This window comes from Ceratotherium simum, chromosome 29, assembly GCF_057802395.1.
Source record: "Ceratotherium simum simum isolate JZ-2026a chromosome 29, ASM5780239v1, whole genome shotgun sequence".
Classification (NCBI taxonomy): domain Eukaryota; kingdom Metazoa; phylum Chordata; class Mammalia; order Perissodactyla; family Rhinocerotidae; genus Ceratotherium; species Ceratotherium simum.
The window spans coordinates 30,534,411-30,551,057 of record NC_141928.1 but is presented as its reverse complement, the minus strand read 5'-3'; positions in this window follow the sequence as shown (position 1 = coordinate 30,551,057).

Sequence of the window (16,647 nt, the reverse complement as noted above, 5' to 3'; positions counted from 1 at the left end):
ATCCCAGAATTATTTTTTAGCCTTCTCTCTGGAAGAAAACAATTAGAACTAGATTGAGATGTGATTTAAGTTAAATAAAGCAGAAAGCATGAGAGAGATTAGTCACTTGGGTTATTTTCCAACATAAAACAGCCAAACATGGCCTTAAATAAATCACAGAAATCTGAGGCTTTTTGTTTCTTCATCCTTAATATTTTATTTAATTTTAATAATATATACTCAAGGTGCCTGCATTTTCACTCTCTCTCGCTCTCTCTTTTTTAATATTGCCCACAGAAAGACTTAAAAATTGAGGGAGGGTGACAGGAGCAGTTGTTAGGGAATAGGGATATGCCAAAATAAAACTGCATTTCCGAACCCATCACAGCTAAAAGTATTTGAGAAATAAAAAGATAAAAATTCAAAAGTCAAGAGGTTTTTTTTAAAAAAATTTAATTTAACCTGTTTGTTTTTCCAATTTTTGAGTCATTTAGAGCTAATAGTTGCTAAAGTCCTAGAAAACAAAGAAATCTTCAAAGATCTACGCATCATCTATGAGAGCTTTAGACCAAACTAGTTAGTGATTATACTAACTCCTGAACTTTGGTATGGTTTCTTTCCACTACTCTGCTATGGCTACCTGAGTAAATTCAAACAAAACCGCCCCATGAAAGCATTGATTAATATTTTTTTCCTATTTCAAAAGAAAATTATTTCACTTTTATTTTCCCAAGGTATTGAACTGAAGAGTGTTTCACTCTGCCCAATTGTTATCCTGTCTCCAGTTCTGTCATTTTCTGTCCAAAATCTCATACATTTTGCAGGTGCTTTTTGTAGATCTGTTCCACAGAAGAGGAACTGGACAGCTTTCAGTCACAGTTAGGTGACTTATTTGTGAATACACAGCAATAGCCAGGAAGAGAAGCAAGAGAAGAACTCTCACTTCTGCCATCTTTATCTGTGTTTATAGCTGTGCTCATGTCTTCACGCTGTAATTCCAAAGTCATGAAGTTAGGGGGACTGAGGGGAGAGAGGAGAATATCAGAATGCTATTTATTAAAGCCACGCAATTATCTTAAATTTTCCATATGCAGACCTCTATGAGCTCCTGTGGCTTAAAGTAAATTATTGATTTTGCTATAATAATTTGTAGCTCCAAGATCATCAAATTGGTGGATAACTGTTGCAATAGTCATAGATATATGCAACAAGAAACAAGCACACAAACGCATTTGCATTAGTAATATCAGTCTCAGAGTTCCTAAAGCAGATATGCCTTTTCTTGGCAAATATCTGCAGAGATATTCGTTGCAGGTGCCAACTCCAAGACCGCTGGGGAGGATGCCAGAAACGGAGCCAATGGTGAGTAATGTAGAGCTATTGCCATCTAGTGGTTAATTCAGAAATATCAGGCTCCTTTTCTCAGGTCTAACAGGAATAGAAATTTTTTACAAAGGAACAAATATTTTGCAATTTTATTCACTGCTCTGTGTATATATGGTTGGATTAAAACATTTTGTGTGTGCGTGAGGAAGATTGGCCCTGAGCTAACATCTGTGCCCATCTTCCTCTATTTTATAGGTGGAACGCCCACACAGCATGGCTCGATGAGAAGTGTGCATGTCCGCGCCCAGGATCTGAACCTGTGAACCCCAGGCCACTGAAGCAGAGTGCAATTTTCACCACTACACCACCAGGCCGGCCCCTGGATTTAAACATTTTTTGAAAGGGCTCATAGATGCGTATTTTTATATGAGAACAATTCAAACCTCTAGCCATATTGAAATTTTCATTCATTTATCAAACATTTATTGAGTATAGCCAAGCTTTGTGCTTAACACTAGGGATCTAGAGATGTGCCATCCTCAGAGCCCCTGTTTCAAGTTGTGGTTCAAAAGCTATGGCCAGGAATTCTGGATCTCACGTGTGTGACCCAGGGGCATTCTTGCATACTTTTTTGGTTCTCTCTCTCTCTCTTTGTATATTTATACAGACACATACACAACATATACCTATGTGTGATATAGTACTAGGTATTATTAGGCACACTACAAACCACTTAGAAATTATACAAAGAATATAATAAAAATTAATTAGGAATATTTAAATATTTAAATTATATTTATTAATCAAACAAAAATCTGTGTTCAAGGGCTTACTAAACTATTATAGTAACATTTTTAGCATTGTGATTGATGCAATATGCTTCATCATTTAAATAAAATTTTGGCTTGATGCTTTATGTTACAGAAACTAAAGGTCTAGTTGTACTCATTTTATTTTGATACTTGGTTTTGACTACTATTATAGTTGCAAAATATACCTCAAAAGATCTGTGGATCCAACAGAGGAGATGCATCATTCTGCACTTTCTAAATAATGATATTAATTTCTTAGTCCCATTCACAACATTTCTCATTCACTTGTATTATTAAAATTTAATAAATTCTCCTTTCCTTGATGTTAAAATCAGATTTTTTTGGAATGAGTCAAAAGGGATTTTATTTTAATATTTTCATCCAATGGTTTCAAAAACCACTGAAACGCTTCATCTCGAAGATGTTAAAATAGGTTAGAGAATTCTGTTTCAATTTTTTTAGTGTAAGATATGAAGAGTTAACGTCTGAGACTTATCATTTTTGAAAACAGTGTTGTAAAAATTTCCAAACATCCATTTTTCAACACTGTTTTCCCATAGTAGGATTAAAAATAAAAGAAAACAAAACAAAAAACAGTTACTTTTTCACTCGTTAGAATGTCACCTTTATCTTGAAAGGAGACAATAGGTGTCCTTATATTTTTGAGGATCTCTGTTAGGTGGCGTTCTACTGACAGCTACTAGTCATCACAGAAAAGGTCAGCAAATTTAGAGCACTTGTCATTTAGTGAAAAAAACCGTCGCTATTTTAGATTCTTTGCCAAAAGATAACATGGGAACGCTGTTGCACAAAACAAAAATAAAAACAATACATAAAATAGATTTATACAGTCACAGCTTATGTCATTACAAATTTTAGTATCATAAAGGTTCTACTCTTTATAATACCAAATTCATAAACACACACCACCAAGCATATGTGAATGCACTCTGCTGCAGTGTTCTTGAAGGAATGTGTGAGCATGCAGCTGTCAACCCCTATGAGTTGTAAAATTTATATTCTCCCCTCAGGCTACAGCTTATACCTTAAGTGACACATGGACCAAGTGAGGATGCCACTGCCAGTCATGTTTTATATATTATTAAAGCATACTTTCTTTTTAGCTATTAGACAAAAATGAATATAAATAGAAGTTGTAACGTTTTCTTCCCACACATCACTTCGCAGACACTTGAGGGGCCTTGAAACCTTTTCAGGTTTTGATACTCCACCCTCAGCCCTGAGGGACAAGGAACTCTCAGGGGCCTTAATGTGAGTGGACAGTTCCAAAATAGAAGCTGTTTTCTCTAGGGAAGTGGCCGTGCTTGGGCCAGACATAAGTATGTTTGGGCATTCCCCAAAGACCTCGAGGTGTCTGTGGATAGTTGGTTGGTAGTTTTGTCACGGACTAGGTGCCTCAAGAAACTCAAAGGTGGGTTTGGAAGCAATGAACTGTTTTTCCAAGTTGTTTCTTTTCCTTTTGTATGTAAAGGAGATGTAACCATCAGCCATCCTGAAACTGACCAAGCCAGGCACTCAAGGGAGATGTAAACACCAGCCATCCGGAAACTGACCAAGCCTCACCACAAGAGCTACGCCCATGACCTTTGCCTTATTTTTAATGCAAACATCACTCCAGGAGGAGCTTAGGCCTCATTATGTGGAAGCATGTTCTCCAACTGAGCCTGTGCAAGCGAATACCCGCCTCTTCCTTTTGAATATTCATTCCCCAACCAAATAAAGGTTCCGGCTCCGGGGATGCCAAGACTTTGGAAATGATTCCTGGTAGCCTCCTATTTGCTGCAAATACACTTTCCTTTGTGAGGCAACTTCCACTGGTGTAGAGTCTTATTTAACTCACCAGGAGGCGAGCCCACTTGGTTCGGTATCAGTTCGTGCTCCTCAGGAGCTAATTTCAAATCTTCTTAAGCTATTGGAAGCTTTTGTTCATGACTGGTTCAAGGGAACACAGCCCCCTCCCCAGAGAAGCCTCCTCTTAGAGAGTAGGCCGTCCCCAGATGTCTGCTTCAGGCTTCCTGGGAGTGGTGCTTTGACTTTCCTCAGCTGGACTTTCCTCATCTGGGGCATCTTGCTGTTAGACACCTTGTCTGGAAGAAGGAACTCTGCTAACTCAGACTTCTGGGCCTGCAGAGCTGCACAGGTCCCATGGCAGATTTTGAAAGAGGCTGCCGACTCAGGAGCATCAGTGGATCTGCCAGCTTTAGGGCTCTAGAAGAGCAAGAATCTTAAGAGCCCTGGAGCCCTGGACGGCTGACTGTGCCATCCCAGAGCACTGGCAGGGCAGAGGAGAAGGTCTGGGGCACCACGGCTGACAGTAGGGGAGGAGCTGGATACCAGGGCTTTTGTTGGAGCTTGGAAATGAAATCCAGCCCCTAAACTCGGGTGAGGATCCAGGCCAGGTTTTATTTCATCTTCTTCTAGTCTGGGGGACCAAAGCCAGCAAGATTATCTGAATCTAGCAGCTTTAGTGGATCAGGGACACTAGTTAAATCCCATCTCAGTGTCTAGTAGAGCCTTTCCTGGAACTAAAGCAAGCAGAAACAAAGCAGTTTCATTCAGAATTTTATTAAAAAAAAAAATACTATAGAATCAAATATTGGAAAATACCTTGTTTATAATAAATATGGCTATTCATTCAAATTATTAATCTATCCCCACAAAAGCATCACATATTTGTTCTATTTCTGTGTGAAAATGACCAAAATGGAATATTTTGATTTCTGATGACTTGGTTTATATAAAAAATAGAAGTTGGAGAATCTTGATTAAGGATGGAAAATGCATGTCATATTGCCACGTCTCCACTCTAAGCCCATGGCAGGCATTGCTACTCCCTTTATTTTGTACTTAGGCTTTTCCCAGCATGGCCAGGATGAACCTTATTCTACAAAATAAGGGTGCAGGAATTGTTATCTTATTGACTTTTTAAAATATTTTTTTATGAAAAATTTCAAACATACACAAGAAGAAAATAGCATTATGAACCCCCATGTACCCATCACTCAATGTCAAAAATTATCCACATTTACTAAGCTTGTTTCAACTCTCCAACTCCACCTCACACATATATGTATATGCTCTATTGTTTATGAACAAAAATAAATCTGACTTCAAGTTTCTAGCTAGTAGCTGTCCAGAAAAGCAATCTTTCTGAGAGTCTTCTTTCTATCCCTGCCTTCAAACGAAGATGGTGATGGGGGCTATAAAACTGTATGTTCACAGAGGCCTTTCCTGCCTTTGGGACATTCTGGAGGAGCTGATACACCTATCATCCATCCTGTACTGAACTTCAAAGTCCATGGCTCTGGAGCTTTTATGCCAGAGTCGGGCACCTGAATCTTTGCCTACGTTCCAGCGCTTGTGGTGTCTAGGGTCCAGCCTCCTAAGCTTTATCAAGCAATCATTTCCTGGGGTTCCTTCCTGCTTCCTGAATATGTCAATGGATCAGATTTCACATCTCAAACACACCACAAATTAGCAGATCACCAACCCATTTTAAATTTTGTGGTATACTGCAACTTTCACTGCTTTTATCTACTTCTCCTCACCCTGAAGTGACTGGCTTCTCTTCCCTCCTTATCATGATATCCACCGTGAATTTAAGCTTCCAAAAAGGCCATAAACAGTGATTTTTCTATCAGTAATTTTGTTTTGCTTAGAAATTACACCCAAGGGAAGGAAATGCAAAATCCTGGTTGCCTTTCGGGAACGAGAGGCAGAAAGTACACAGTATAACACATAAATACTGCTCATTCTTTTAAAAATGTTTTTATGGCTGCAAAGCACAATTTAATATTTCAAAAAATTACCTGTCACATCAGCTTTTCATGATTAAAAACAATGCCTCTATAAATGCATGGGCACATTACCACGTGTCTGATACATGTTTTACCTCTAGCCAGCCAGTAATCAGCTCTTGCAGTCAAGTTGACAACTTTTTGAAGATATCCATCATTCTGGAGGAACTAGCCAAGGAAAAGCTAGGAGGATTGCTGGCAGTAGCTGAGGCACTGAGGTAGAGTGGAAAGATTTACAATCAGAAGAGGGTCCAGCCAGCTGCTAGTCGTGTGTCTTGGCAAGTCACTTTATAACTCTGAGCCTTAGGTTCCTTATAAGATAATAATAATAATTATAATGTTGATAATAATGATAATCTATTCCATACCACCATTATAAGTATCAAATGAATGGATGTATTAAAAATCACTTTTAAAATAAAATCAGAATACTAATGTTATTATTTTTGTGAAATTTAATGTTATATTTCTTTAAATATGTCATTAAATACAGTAAAAATAAATCTTTTGAAATCTCAGAAATTGTGGGATTTATTCATTCTGATTAAAGTTTGCTTATATTTCAGAATATATTAAAAATCTATTGAGTTTTGGCGAGCACACGCAAGTGGTCAGTATATATAAGTGGAGAGTGTCTGAACTGGTTGGGTGCTAGAGACGAGCATTAAGATCCATGCATTTTTACCTAGGTCATTGTCATGGACTGAATATTTCTGTTCTGCAAAATTCCTATGTAGAAATCTAACCCCTAATGTTCAGTATTTGGAGGTGGGGTCTTTGGAAGGTAACTGGGTCTTGAGGGTAGAGCTCTCATAAATGAGATTAGTGCTCTCATAAGAAGAAGCCAGAGAGCTAGCTCTCTTTCTCTCTGCCATGTGAGAAGACAGCAAGAAGTCAGCCATCTGCAACCAGGAAGAGATTCTCTCTAGAACCTGACCATACTGGCACCCTGATCTGACTTCCAGCCTCCAAAACTGTGAGAAGTAAATTTCTGTTCTTTATAAGCCACCCGATGTATGGTACTTTGTTCTAGCAGCCTGAACTGACTAAGCCAGTCACCTTGTTGTTGCCAGGTAATGACTTTAGCATATGAAGAAAGACTTTCCATCATAGTATTTACTACATCAAAGCAGTTGACAGAAGTTAGGTCTTTCTTATTATGCCATTGTGAAATTGAAGATTTGCATGTCTGGCTCTGTTAGACTCTAAGCTTCTAGAAGTCAAAGTCAAGCCTTCAAGGTGCTGATTAAGAAGACGGAATCAGATAGACCTGAGTTTAAATTCAAGCTCTGACTTTCTAACTTGGGGCAAGTTACTTGAAGTCACTAAGCCTCGATCTGTAAAAAGGACTCCCTAAGTCAGGGTTGCTGTGAGGATTAAATGATAAAAATAAATGTAAAGCTTGACACATAGCTAATACTCAACAAATAGAGCCATTATTGTTTTAGTACATTGTACTACAGTTGTACAGTACTACAACAGTACTGCATGTTGATTTACTTGCCTAGCCCCCTAATCAAACTAAAAATTCGAATGCAGGGCCATGTCCTAGGCCCTCTCCCATTTCATTCTATATTTTCCCCAACAGATGAGTGTTTCTCAGTATAGTGTCTGTAGACCACTAAGATTCTCCATTCATCTAATAAAGAGAACTCCCTTTCCCTACCTAGATTCTGAACAATGTGAGAAATAAAACAAATAATAAAATCAGAGGCCAACATATTACCTATGTTTTTGAAGAAGCTAAGTTGGAAAATGCACTTTGTGGAAGAACCAAATACACTCACTAAGACAACTCCAGGCTTAGAAAAATTTATCCACCCAACTCAGGCAGCACTGGACTAGGCAACAGGGAGGCCTGAACAAATGAGATAAGAATAAAAGGACAACTCATGCTGCCCATGGGCAGGCTCATTCCCAAGCCCAGCAAAGAGAGCTGCACTGGAGGAGGCCTGGGCGTCCAGAGTCTGGGGGCAAGATGTGAGGCATCTGAGAACTAGAGGTCAACCCTGTGGAAGACAGCTGGACTTGCATGTTTTAAAGGATTCGCAACCAACAGCACAATCTGAAGTGCTGGGTAGACTCTCCAGAGAGTCTTGGGATGCCTGTCAGAACCCAGGATCTAAGCGGGAAATATTAAGTGTTTAGCTGGGAGAGACGTCATTCACTTCAGGGAACTGCAGGTAAGAGGTTCCCAGCAAGTTTCCAAGAAACTCACAAAGGACTCAATTAGAAGAAGAAGAAACATTTGGACATCTGCCGTACTCAGAGGGTACCAACACCAGATTATGACTGTATCATATGGGCAAACCTTCCCTCTCTCCTAGTTCCCCTGTTCCAACACTAGAGGACTCAAAAGAAGCATAGTGAATGGGAGAGAAGGAGTAGAAGAGAAAGAATAGGAAATGGAGACGAAACCAGCATCGCCTGTATTTTCCCATTGCAGAATCTCCAGCCTGAAGAAGGGCCAAGCTGGGGAATGGAAGAAGCTTCACAGTGGATGAAACACTGAAGCTTCAATGTTAGCCTGGATTTTTTAACAGTGGGAAATAGAACTATTTGTTATTAACTAAAAGATGTGGAACATGCCCGAGATTTCATCCAGGGATGAGGAGAAATGTTTCCAGAGAGCAGGTTGAGAGGGGCAATTAACTACAGAGACTGATTTTCTCATAAACCATTTTCCTGTATTTATTTTACATGGAGATTTATAAGGATGTTGTGAGAGGGAAAGTCTCTCTTTTTGGAGATTGTGATGTTAAGAACTATAAGCACAGAGTGGCTAAAAGCCATTTTTTCCTGAGAATAAAGCCAAACCGAGAAAAGCAGAACCAAGAGACTGAAGAGAGAGAGAGATTGACTTATTGTTGATAACGTTGTCTAAATTCTTAATTCAGCCAGTCTTAATATGAAATCTCCTCTGGTATTTCCCAGTTTATGTAAGCCAACACATTCATTTTTCCATTTAAGCTAGTTCCAAACTTTTTTCTTTTAATTAATATCAAAAAGAATTCTGCCTAATAATGCATAATTATTTAGAAAAGCAATTAAAACCATATGTACCACATATACTACAATTAGATAAAATCACTGATATTTAAGTTCTTATGTTTTGCGCTATTCATATATAATAATAGATAATATGTGCTGAGTGCTTAAGTATCAAGCACTGCTCTAAAACCTTTACATGAATTAACTCCTTTAATTACCACAATGACCTATGAAGTTACTATCTAGTATGATCCTCAGTTTATTAATGCAGAAACTGAGAGTTGTCCATGGTTGCACAGCTTGTAGGTAGGGGAGCTAGGATTCAAACCCGGGTAGTTCAGCTCCAGAGCCCACTCCTAATGTCAACTCAGGGTCAGAAGAAAAGAGGATAATGTGAATGTGACCAAATCGTGCATATTTCTCAATATGCTATGCAAAGAAATGCTTTATGCACATAAGAAGGCAGATTGTTATAAAGGCATGCAAATGAGCAAAATGAGACACTAGATGAAACATTTCTGATAATGATCTGGCGTCATTTTAAGATTCCAAGTGATTTACTTAAATTGTGTTTTTCATCGAAATGGGCAGAATCTTTTTTTTTTTTTTTGGTGAGGAAGATCAGCCCTGAGCTAACATCCATGCTAATCCTCCTCTTTTTGCTGAGGAAGACTGGCTCTGAGCTAACATCTATTGCCAATCTTCCTCCTTTTTTTTTTCCCCCCAAAGCCCCAGTAGATAGTTGTATGTCATAGTTGCACATCCTTCTAGTTGCTGCTATATGTGGGACGCGGCCTCAGCATGGCTGGAGAAGCTGTGCGTCGGTGCGTGCCCGGGATCCGAACCCAGGCTGCCAGTAGCGGAGCGTGCGCACTTAACCGCTAAGCCACGGGGCCGGCCCTGAAATGGGCAGAATCTTGAACAGTCTGAATCTATGACACCACGCTAAAACATCACAATTTTTCAAGTGAAAGATAGTAAGTTTTTATAGGAAAACTAAATCATGTTGCAGATTGCTTGACTGCTGAGTTTTACTTGTTCACGATACCTGATGGCTTTTTCACCTGCTGAAGAAGGAAACTGTTGGTATACATTATTGGGCATGTTTAATCAAAACCTGAAGGAATGCTTTAAAGAGATGAATGAAACAAAGAGTGGATAAAGACCCATTCACTTGTATCTTTCATGTTGAGACATTCGACTTTTCAGCTTTTGAAGGTGATGTTACAGAGTGTCTTGTAGTTACTAAAAAATCTGTCTGTAAATTTTGGTTCCATTTTAAATCTGAATCTCCAGAACCATAAAACAGATACACTGAACACTATTGTCCATTCCTGGTGACTAAAATTTAAATTTTCTAATTTAATAGAAAAAGGGATTGAAAAGAACATATCGCCTGAATATGACCCCAATTGTCAACTATAGCCATTCATTATTAAACCAGATATAAAAACCTTGGTGAAAGATTTCAAATAATTTCATCTCTCTCAATGATCTGAAATAATCATCATAATTATCAATTTTTACATATTCGGTATTAGTTGTATTCTTGTTTTAGATGTTGATGAATCTTCTTTAAATGTACTTTAAATTGGTGACCTAAAGTTGCCAAAAATTTGAGAAACGCTGTTCCATGTAATTGCAAAAATTCCTGTGACTGTAAATGGCATACATGATTGTATCTCCCTGGTGTTTTAGTGGAAGACGTGGCCAAAAATCAGTAGAGACTACTTTCTCCCTCTCAGGGGCCTAATTACATAATAGATTCTTTTTATAATCAGTGAGTGAAATGTTCAGAACTTAGAGACAGACATCAGTCTGAGTGGTTTCTCAACAAAGTCCCTATTTTCTACTCAACAGTAAGTAGCAATCAGCTTATCACCCACTCTGATTTCACTGCATTCTGATGATGAAGACTTTCTACTCCAAGTTTCAAAAATCTGAGCAAAACTGGAGAACATGCTTCCTGATCAATCACACAGCCCCCAGCTATCTTTTGAGGGGATAGGTAAACAAGGTTCATTGGCAGTTAAGCTACATAGACACAACCTTGTCATTTCTTTCTTCCATGAGGTGACTTTCCTTCATTTACACCCAATGACAACAATGACATCGTTGGGGATGTAGAGGCGGCTGATTCTGTCTCTAATGGAGCTATTATAAAGTAGCAATCATGCAAAAATATTCATGACATCATGAAAAATATATAAGGAAACTTACATGTTCTCATTTTATTTCTTAGTCAGTGAACACACTCTGTATTTTTAATTCTTTTAAATTTGGTGAGATGTGTTTTATGGCCAGGTTATGATCTATTTGGTGTAAGTTCCACGGGCACTTGAAACAAATGTATATTCAGTTTTGTTGAGTGGAGTCTCCTATAAGTGTCAATTATCAATTGCATACTGTTGGTTAACATTGTTATTTAGTTCTTCTATAACCTCCTTGATTTTCTGTCTATATGATCTATCAGTTTTTGATAAAGGAATGTTGAAATCTCCAACTATAATTGTGGATTTGTCTATTTTCCCTTTCAGTTCTATCAATTTTTTCTTGATATATTTTGCAGCTCTGCTGTTTGATGCATTCAGGATTGCTAAATCTTCTTAGTGGATTAACTCTTTTATTATATAATATCCCTTTCTGTCTGTGGTAATTTTCTTTGCTCAGAAGTCAATTAATATAGCCATTCCTGCTTTCCTTTGCTTAATGTTTGCACGATACATCTTTTTCCATCCTTTTATTTTCGGTCTGCCTATATTGTTATATTTGAAGTGAATGTCTTATAGAGAGCATGTAGTTGGGACATGTTACTTAATTCACACTGATAATTTCCGTCTTTTAATTGATGTGTTTAAATCATTTGCATTTAATGTAACTATTGATATGTTGAGACTTGTCTGCCATTTTATTTTTGTTTGTTTTAAGTTTCTTTGTTCCTTTTGTCCTGCCTTTCTGTGGGATAATTAAACAACTTTTTGAATTCCATTTTGATTTATCTCTAGTATTTTTTAGTGTATCTCTTTGTATAGCTATTTGGGTTATTGTTCTAGATATTATATTACTTATGCATAACCTATCACAATCTACTGGTATCATCATTTAACCCTTCAAGTGATATGTAAAAACCTTACCTCCCTTTACATCCCTTTACCCTCCTCTGCTTATGATGTAATTCTCTTAAATATTTCCTCTACACATGCATTTAGAACCACGTAAGACAGAGTATAATATCTGTTTCCACTGTCAAACATAAGTTATAAAACCCAAGAGGAGAAAGAAAGTCTATCATATTTACCCATATTTTTGCTCACTGTGTTCTTTTTCTCTTCGTGATGTTCCAAGGTCTCTTTTTTTTTAAATCATTTCCTTCAGAGAACTTGCTTTAGCCATTCTTTAAGGTAGGTCTGCTGGTGACACATTCTCCTGGTTTTCTTTCATCTGAGAATGTCTTGATTTCTCCTTCATTTCTGAAAGATGTTTGCATTGGATATAGTATAGTGGGTTGACAATTCTTTTCTTTCTGGACTTGGTGCATTTTTTTCTCACTGCTTTTAAGCTTTTTCTTTAGTTTTTCAGACGATTGACTATGATGCATTTAGTGTGAATTTCTTTGAGTTTATGCTGTTTGAAGTTCATTCAGCTCTTGAATCTGCAGGTTATGTCTTTTGCCAAGTTTGGAAAGTTTAAAGCTGTTATTCATTTGAGTACTTTTCCCACCCTGCCCTCTTTCTCCTCTCTTCTTGGATTCTGAGACAAATGTTAGATTTTTGGTTATATTTGATTTTTTTTCAGTCTATTTTCTCTCTGTTGTTCAAACTGGGTAATTTCAATTGTTACATCATCCAGTTCATTGATTTTTTTTCCTCTTTCCCCTCCATATTGTTGAGCCCATCACTGAGTTTTATATTTCAGTTATTAAGTTTTTCAGTTTTAAAATCTTCATTTGGTCTTTATATTTTTTGCTACTTCTCAGATATTTTCTATGTCTTTTCTGGTACTTTCTTTTATTTTATTTGTTTCAAGCACGATCACAATTGCTCTCATTTGCCTTTAATCTATTTTTAGTATTTTCAGGTTTAGGGTGGATTTAATTTTTTTATGCTAGCTCCAACTCACTCTCAGTGTCTAACATTTTTCCTGGTCTACCTTTGCTAGCCTTACAGCCCTATAGCAGGCCGGGTCAGGCAGACACCAGTGAATGGATGGTACTAATATCTGTTGATTTTTCTCATTTCCTCACAGTTATTTTGAAATTTCAGCTTTCTCTGTCTTTAAGTAATGCTTAGGGTATGACTTTGCGTGATGTGAGGTTACTTTATACATTTTGTGGAAGAGGTCTTGGGATGTTATTTAATACACTGACTTCATTGTCTACAGCTACCTGGAAGACCAGTTTACTTATTAACTAAAAAATGTATAATTTTGATTTCCTTAAACTATTATATTCTTACTTCTAGATTCCCTGGATGATCAGATGTTTACTCACTTAGGAAATACTTGTGTCATTCAAATTTGGGGATAAACTTTGCAAGTAATTTTGGTTTGCCTTCCCAGATTATGCTGAGGTTTCCTAATGAATAGGAATATTGGCTATGACGTGACCAGATTCTTATCAGCGACAATGATGTGGGATACTTAACTCAAATTAAAATCAGTAATAGGAATGTTGTAACTTACAGAGGGAGGTGGTGACAGAGTCTTTGTCTCTAGATTTGAGTCATATCATTGCCTACTTTTCAAGTCACTAGAATTTCAGCTCCTACTCAGGTAAAGACATTATTTGATTGAATCATCTGGTCTATTAATCAGTGCTCTATTCTATTTCGAATTCTCATCACAGTCTTCTAACTTAAATGCTAGTACATTCGCTTCATGGTAACAATACGAGCTTGATAATACAAAGGAATAAAATATTTTTTATACAATTAAATATAAGTAAGTAAGAAATGTGTAGGAACACTATGTAAGAAATGTCAGAATTCTCATCAAAATTATAAAGTATTTCAGGGAGTCCCTGTATGTGAAAAATGGATTTCATAAAGGTTACAACTCTCCCTTAAGTAATTTTGGTTTCATCACAGTATCAATATTCAAAATTGTGTATAGATACATTTGAGAATGGCTGAAATAGTTCTGAGAGGAAAAGCAGACTTAAATAGGCAAGTCAACATTTTTGGAAGACTAATAAGTGAGACTTGCACTACCAAATATTTTAAAACATTATAAATATATAATCCTAAAAAGTGGGCTCCCAGAACAAAAAGTAACAGTCAGAAAAATGGAAGAGAAATTACTTGAAAAAGTATAAATTAAATAAATTAAAAATAAAAATAATATAAATAAAATAATGGAAATAATCAAGATTATAAATACCAGCTGGTGTGGAGAATTAAATGTAAGAGTTAAAAGCACATTAGATTGACAAAAATTGAGTTGATTTTAATATAAATTAAGATTGTCTTAATTTCAGTACATCAACAAATAAATCTGAGATAAAAATGGGTTTGTCACTTTTTTTCCGTTAAACAGACTACATAAAATTCTATAATCTTCAGCATGGTTTAGCTCAATATTATTCTTGTCTCTCTCTGCACATACATCACTGCATGTAAGTGAAAAAACACATCAAGAAATACAGTACACTATTAGTCTTCTCTTTCTTCTTCCTGCCATACTGTATTCTGGGAGTCTGTTTCTTTGAACGGATGGACAACGAGAGGTGTTGATGGGGAATAGAGGAGAGTAGCATGTGGCCCTGGTTCTAGCTGTGAAGAGGGCACACCCACAGGGTAAATCTATAGTTCAGGTTGTTTTAATCCAAAGTCTCCAAGTTGAAAGGAATAAAACTATATTTTATACCGATTTTCTATTCTCCTCAATCCCCCCTTCCTCTCACCAGGACCAGGATTCAATACATAGGTCATAATTGTGTTTCTCAATCCAGTTTTATCTACTTCTGGTGGTTCCTGGAAACTCCTCTGGATCGCTTTCCAAAGGTCGACACATATCCTTAGTTCTCAGAATGACTTTTAGGTGTTATCTTTAACTGTCTCCATGGGTATTTTAATGGAAAAGGTAGTGATATCTTTAAAATACAAACTCCAACTTAATTTCTGTTTAAAACTCTTATTAGAACTCTTAAATAAAAGAAAAATTCTCAAATGACCTGACCTTGCTTATTCATTATTCCTATCCTAAGTCAGATGAACACCAGCCTTTTAATTTGCATTGCTGTATTGTTCTTTTTTGATCTCTATCATCGTGTCAGTCATTATGCAACGGTTTCCATGCTATTAAGTTCACGGAACAGAACAAAAGAATGACCTCATAGCCATTTCTTATTTTTCTCACATTCTTAGTATCGTCCGATAGCCTTCAGAACTGTATGCCCTTGACATACTTTAATACTAAGGTAAATTTTAATGAGCAATTAATCATTTTTGCTCAGCTCCCCATTTGCCCTGCACATTAATTTCATGTCAAGAATTTGCGCATAGTATCTCTACTTAAAACCTCATCTTTCTTCTCTCTTTCATTATTTTTGGCCTTGATCAAAATCTAAAGTTATACAATAGTCAAATAGTTGAGATAAACAGTTCCAAAAAAATAAAAAACACACAAGCCAAAAACCTTCATTCAATGGCTTAGCTTGTCTGACATCATGCTGCTAGTAATAAACTTTTCCTTCTAAGTGGTTTGTTTTTACCTTTTAAACTAAATTCAACAAACCAGACAGGTGGACTGGCATTATAACATAGTGGCAAAAAAAAATGCATTAGAGCCAGATAGATAAGAATTGAAATCTTGCCTCTGTTACTTCATTTAAACCTCTGTTATCTCCAAATTTCAGTTTCCTCATGTGATATGGAATTGTTGTGAGAATAAACTTAATTATGTGTGCCAACTACCTAACACAACACTGCCTCCTTTTCCTTCTTCTCAATGCAGAGTTAGTTTGTATAGTACATTTGGGGAAGGTAACTATTAATGTGCCTGCCCTGTCTATGTCTACATTAGAAATTACAGATAATTTCTAATCTAATTATTGTAAATATGCCGAGATTGGGTACAAGGCTTGCTGGAACTTTATCCCATGAATAGATGGGGAGAAAGACAAAGCAGGGACCAGAAAGAAGCTAGAGGTACGGGACATTCATGAAACCATAGTGGTTAACTTATTTAAAGTCCAATTCAAGTATTCAATGTAGATGCAGAAGTGGTTAGGGGTAAGGCCAACGTTGACATCTAAAGGCATTCAGACCAGAAGATGAAGTGGATAATCACTAACCTTTGTTGTATACCTTCTAAGTATGTGCCAGTCATAGTTCTAAGCATAGCAGCTTAGGTAGCAGTATGATTTGGGTAGCAATCATCAATTGAATCACAGCAGGCTACAGCTATATGCTTTCTGCTATTAGGTCCCTTCAAAGCAAGAGGCTAGCTAGTGAGTTGACCCAAGAGAGGCAATTTAGTAGCCCAGGGAGAGTGCCAGCAAGAATATAGTAGGATGTGATGTGTGTTGGGTCACAGATGGCATCTGTTTCAACAGGGTAAAGGAAAGCCAGGTTTGAGGAGGCAGGAGGATAGCCGAAATACAGCAAATGTAGGTTCACCCAGAGATGTGGATACTGAATCCATGACAGCAGGCTTAACTCCAATCCTCCTCCATTAGAGAACCATCATTTAAAGTCTTCGTCAACTCATGAACTGTTGTAAAT